Genomic DNA, 6,925 nt, shown 5'->3' with positions numbered 1-6,925 from the left:
TTGCCCCTTTAATATAATTCTTATTTAAATTTAAAAAATTTATTACTTGTGTAATTCTTTCCGTAATTATCGGCAATTGGAGGTTTAAACCAAACTTCTTTACGAAAACTTATAGCTTTTCTTCAATTAATCATTTAGGTTGAATACTAAGAGCATTAATAATTAATAATCAATTTGAATAATTTATTTTTTTATTCTATTCTTTTTTATCATTCATTTTAACTTTTTATATTTATCTTAAATTTCATTTAAATCAATTATTTCATGATTTATACAAAGAAAAGTTATAAAATTTACTTTATTCATAAATTTTTTATCTTTAGGTGGATTACCCCCATTTTTAGGATTTTTACCAAAATGAGTTGTAATTCAACAATTAACTTTTTGTAACCAATATTTTCAATTAATAATTCTATTAATATCAACTTTAATCACATTATTTTTTTATCTCCGAATTTGCTATTCAGCATTTATACTAAATTATTACGAAAATAACTGGGTTATTAACACCCAAATCAATAATTTTAGTATAAAATTATACTTAATTTGTACATTTCTTTCTATTTTTGGATTATTTATAATTTCAATATTTTATTCTATATTTTAGGTTAAAGGCTTTAAGTTAAATAAAACTAATAGCCTTCAAAGCTGTAAATATAGGGAATCCTTTAAGCCTTAGTAAAAATTACTCCTTCAAAATTGCAGTTTGATGTCATTATTGACTATAAGACCAATTAATAAATTACTAATCAATGATTAAGAAGAAAATTTCTTATAAATAGATTTACAATCTATCGCCTAACTTCAGCCACTTAATCGCGACAATGATTATTTTCAACAAATCATAAGGATATTGGAACATTATATTTTATTTTCGGGGCTTGAGCAGGAATAGTTGGAACATCATTAAGAATTTAATTCGAGCTGAATTAGGACACCCCGGAGCCTTAATTGGTGATGACCAAATTTATAATGTAATGTTACAGCCCATGCTTTTATTATAATTTTTTTCATAGTTATACCAATTATAATTGGAGGATTTGGAAATTGACTTGTACCTTTAATATTAGGAGCTCCTGATATAGCTTTCCCTCGTATAAATAATATAAGATTTTGACTTTTACCCCCTGCTTTATCATTATTATTAGTTAGAAGAATAGTTGAAAACGGAGCCGGAACAGGTTGAACAGTTTACCCACCTTTATCCGCAGGAATTGCTCATGGGGAGCTTCTGTAGATTTAGCTATTTTTTCTTTACATTTAGCAGGAATTTCTTCAATTTTAGGAGCTGTAAATTTTATCACAACAGTAATTAATATACGATCTTCAGGAATTACTCTAGACCGTATACCTTTATTTGTTTGATCTGTTGTGATTACAGCTCTTTTACTTCTATTATCACTTCCTGTTTTAGCGGGAGCTATTACAATATTATTAACAGACCGAAATCTTAACACTTCATTTTTCGACCCTGCCGGAGGAGGAGATCCAATTTTATACCAACACTTATTCTGATTTTTTGGCCACCCAGAAGTTTATATTTTAATTTTACCTGGATTTGGGATAATTTCCCATATTATTAGTCAAGAATCAGGTAAAAAGGAAACTTTTGGGTCTTTAGGGATGATTTACGCAATACTAGCAATTGGATTATTAGGATTTATTGTATGAGCTCACCATATATTTACAGTTGGAATAGATGTGGATACCCGAGCTTATTTTACATCAGCAACAATAATTATTGCTGTACCCACAGGAATTAAAATTTTTAGTTGACTTGCCACACTTCACGGAACACAACTTTCTTACTCACCAGCTATTTTATGGGCATTAGGATTTGTATTTTTATTCACAGTTGGGGGATTAACCGGAGTTGTTTTAGCAAATTCATCTGTTGATATCATTTTACATGATACATATTATGTAGTAGCTCATTTTCATTATGTATTATCAATGGGGGCAGTATTTGCTATTATAGCTGGGTTTATTCATTGATACCCTTTATTTACAGGATTAACTATAAATAATAAATGGTTAAAAAGTCAATTTATTATTATATTTATTGGAGTAAATTTAACATTTTTCCCACAACATTTTTTAGGTTTAGCAGGTATACCACGTCGTTACTCTGATTATCCTGATGCTTACACTACATGAAATGTAATTTCAACTATCGGTTCATCAATTTCTTTATTGGGATTTTATTTTTTTTCTATATTATTTGAGAAAGCTTAGTCTCTCAACGTCAAGTTATTTACCCAATTCAACTAAATTCTTCAATCGAGTGATACCAAAATACCCCACCTGCTGAACATAGCTATTCTGAACTACCTTTATTAACTAATTAATTTCTAATATGGCAGATTAGTGCAATGGATTTAAGCTCCATATATAAAGATTTTTACTTTTATTAGAAAATAAATGTCAACATGAGCTAATTTAGGACTTCAAGATAGAGCCTCTCCTTTAATAGAACAATTAATTTTTTTTCACGATCACGCCTTGCTAATTTTAGTAATAATTACTGTTTTAGTAGGATACTTAATATTCATATTATTTTTTAATAATTATATTAATCGATTCCTTTTACATGGGCAATTAATTGAAATAATTTGAACAATTTTACCAGCTATTATTTTATTATTTATTGCATTCCCATCTTTACGTTTATTATACTTATTAGATGAAATTAATGAACCTTCAGTAACTTTAAAAAGAATTGGTCATCAATGATATTGAAGTTATGAATATTCAGATTTTAATAACGTTGAATTTGATTCATATATAATTCCTACAAATGAAATTTCAACTGATGGATTTCGTTTATTAGATGTGGATAACCGAATTGTTCTGCCTATAAATTCTCAAATTCGAATTTTAGTAACAGCCGCTGATGTAATTCATTCATGAACAATTCCAGCTTTAGGGGTAAAGGTTGATGGAACCCCCGGACGTTTAAACCAAACAAATTTTTTTATTAACCGCCCAGGATTATTTTACGGTCAATGTTCAGAAATTTGTGGGGCTAACCATAGTTTTATACCAATTGTAATTGAAAGAGTTCCTGTAAATTATTTTATTAAATGAATTTCTAATAATGTAAATTCTTCATTAGATGACTGAAAGCAAGTACTGGTCTCTTAAACCATTCTATAGTAAATTAGCACTTACTTCTAATGAATTTTTAAAAAATTAGTTAAACTTATAACATTAGTATGTCAAACTAAAATTATTAAATTATTAATATTTTTTAATCCCCAAATAGCTCCATTAAATGATTAACTTTATTTTTTATTTTTTCTATTACTTTTATTTTATTTTGTTCTATAAATTATTACGCTTATATACCTTCTTCACCTAAATCTAACGAATTAAAAAATATTAATTTAAATTCAATAACTTGAAAATGATAACAAATTTATTTTCTGTATTTGACCCATCAGCAATTTTTGGTTTATCAATAAATTGAATAAGAACATTTTTAGGTCTTTTAATAATTCCTTCTATTTATTGATTAATACCTTCCCGTTATAATATTTTTGAAATACAATTTTATCAACATTACATAAAGAATTTAAAACTCTTTTGGGACCTTCAGGTCCACAATGGGATCAACTTTTATCTTTATTTCTTTATTTTCTCTTATTCTTTTTAATAATTTTATAGGGTTATTTCCTTATATTTTCACAAGAACAAGTCATTTAACACTAACACTTTCATTAGGCTTTACCTTTATGACTATCCTTCATAATTTATGGATGAATTAATCACACTCAACATATATTCGCTCACCTTGTACCTCAAGGAACTCCTGCAGTCTTAATACCTTTTATAGTTTGCATTGAAACAATCAGAAATGTAATCCGACCTGGAACTTTAGCAGTTCGATTAACTGCTAATATAATTGCTGGTCATTTATTGTTAACTTTATTGGGAAATACAGGACCCTCAATATCTTATATATTGGTCACTTTTTTACTAGTTGCACAAATTGCTTTATTAGTTCTTGAATCAGCTGTAGCTATAATCCAATCTTACGTATTCGCTGTTTTAAGCACACTTTACTCTAGAGAAGTTAATTAATATATTAAATTATTTATATATATATATATATAAATAAAAATAAATGTCTACACATTCAAACCACCCATTTCACTTAGTTGACTATAGACCATGACCATTAACAGGAGCAATTGGTGCTATAACTACTGTTTCAGGGATAATTAAATGATTTCACCAATATGATACATCATTATTTTTTTAGGAAATATTATTACAATTTTAACTGTTTACCAATGATGACGAGATGTTTCTCGAGAAGGAACCTATCAAGGATTACATACTTACCCAGTAACTATTGGCTTACGATGAGGTATAATTTTATTTATTTTATCAGAAATTTTATTTTTTGTAAGTTTTTTTTGAGCATTTTTTCATAGAAGTTTATCGCCAGCAATTGAATTAGGGGCCTCATGACCTCCTGCTGGAATTGTTTCTTTTAATCCTTTTCAAATTCCCTTACTAAATACTGCAATTTTACTAACATCAGGGAGTTACTGTAACATGAGCACATCATAGATTAATAGAAGGAAACCACTCACAAACTACTCAAGGTTTATTTTTTACAGTACTTTTAGGAATTTACTTTACTATACTTCAAGCTTATGAATATATTGAAGCCCCATTTACAATCGCCGATTCAGTTTATGGCTCAACATTTTTTATAGCTACAGGTTTTCATGGAATTCATGTTCTTATTGGAACAACATTTTTATTAATTTGTTTACTACGACATTTAAATAATCATTTCTCTAAAAACCATCATTTTGGATTTGAAGCAGCAGCATGATACTGACATTTTGTTGACGTAGTTTGATTATTTTTATATATTACAATCTATTGATGAGGAGGTTAATAAATTTATTATATCAATATAGTATAAAAGTATATATGACTTCCAATCATAGGGTCTATTAATAAATAGTATTGATAATTTTTTCAATTCTTGTTATCGCCTCAGTAATTATAATAATTTCATTTGTTGTTATAATTTTAGCTTCAATTTTATCTAAAAAAACCTTAGTTGACCGAGAAAAAAGATCTCCCTTTGAGTGCGGATTTGATCCTAAGTCATCTTCTCGTTTACCATTTTCTTTACGATTTTTTCTAATTACAATTATTTTTTTTAATTTTTGATGTTGAAATTGTTTTAATTCTTCCTATAATTATTATTTTCAAGTTTTCAAATTTAATAATTTGATCAATAACTTCAATTATTTTTATTTTAATTTTATTAATTGGATTATATCACGAATGAAATCAAGGAATACTTAATTGATCTTCTTAATAAATATAGGGTTGTAGTTAATTATAACATTTGATTTGCATTTAAAAAGTATTGATTTTTCAATCTACCTTATAATAACTAATGAATATGAAGCGATTTATTGCATTTAGTTTCGACCTAATTTTAGGTAATTTTACACTTATTCTTTAATTGAAGCCAAACTAGAGGCTTATCACTGTTAATGATAGAATTGAGCTTTTACTCCAATTAAGGAAGTATGGTGATCAAGTAAAAGCTGCTAACTTTTTTCTTTTAATGGTTAAATTCCATTTATACTTCTATTTATATAGTTTAAAATAAAACTTTACATTTTCATTGTAAAAATAAAATTTTTATTAGTTTTATAAATTACTAAAATAAGTTCACTATATTTAAAGATTAAATAATCTCCCTAACATCTTCAGTGTCATACTCTAAATATAAGCTATTTAAATATAAAAATAATAAAAAATTTACTAAAATTAAAATTCAAAATACAAATAATATTAAATAAATTTTTAAATTATTATTATGAATTAAAAATAAAGTTTGAGAATAATTTAATAATTTTTGGTATAAATGCTGACCCCCAAAATACTCTGATCAACCTTGATCAAATCTTTTACTAACAATTTGCCCATAATTTAAAGGATAGAAAATAACTCCGTAAGTTCTTATATAAGGTATAAACCATATTGAACCTAGAAAATTTGTTAAATTATATAAAATCATTGATTTATTAATTCTATATAAATTTCTTACTGAAATTAAATAACCAAATAAACCCCCAAAAATACACACAAATAAAGTTAATAATTTTAAAAAAAAGGTAAACAAATTATATAGGGTACAGGAAAAATTAACCAATTTAATATTCTACCTCCAATAATTCTCATAACTAATAAACCTATTATTCCCCGTAATAAAACCCAACCTTCATCATTTAACACATTTAAACTTCTACAATTTAAATCACCAGTTATTGAATAATAAACTAAACGAAATGAATAACAAACAGTTAAACCAGTTGAAAAAAAGTATAAAAAAAAAGAAAATATATTAATATTTCTAATTATCACAATTTCTAAAATTATTTCCTTTGAATAAAACCCCGCTAAAAACGGTATTCCACATAAAGCTAAATTAGACACATTAAAACAAGCCGAAGTTAAAGGCATATGTATTCTTAAACCTCCTATTAAACGAATATCTTGAGAATTATTTATATTATGAATAATTGCCCCGGCACATATAAATAGTAAAGCTTTAAATAAAGCATGAGTTAACAAATGAAATATAGCTAATTTATAAAACCCTATGGATAAAATTCTTATCATTAAACCTAATTGGCTTAAAGTTGATAACGCAATAATTTTTTTTAAATCAAATTCAAAATTAGCCCCTAAACCTGCTATAAATATAGTCAACCCAGATAATAAAAGTAAAAACTGCCCTATTCATGTATTTCTTAATAAAATATTAAACCGAATTAACAAATACACACCTGCAGTCACTAATGTTGATGAATGAACCAGAGCAGAAACAGGTGTTGGTGCAGCTATTGCAGCTGGTAATCAAGAAGAAAAAGGAATTTGTGCA

General features: G+C 26.5%; 1 pseudogene; it reads left to right on the top strand.

The window, feature by feature from the left end:
- Positions 1–24: 24 nt before the first annotated feature.
- LOC115769146 lies at positions 25–1,183 on the top strand (annotated as a pseudogene).
- The last annotated feature ends 5,742 nt before the right edge of the window (positions 1,184–6,925 follow it).

Source organism: Drosophila novamexicana, unplaced genomic scaffold (genome assembly GCF_003285875.2).
Source record: "Drosophila novamexicana strain 15010-1031.04,08,12 unplaced genomic scaffold, DnovRS2.1 tig00002385-arrow-arrow-pilon, whole genome shotgun sequence".
Taxonomy (NCBI): Eukaryota; Metazoa; Arthropoda; class Insecta; order Diptera; family Drosophilidae; genus Drosophila; species Drosophila novamexicana.
Note: the sequence above shows the minus strand (reverse complement) of the source record. Positions and strands in the feature narration are given on the sequence as shown.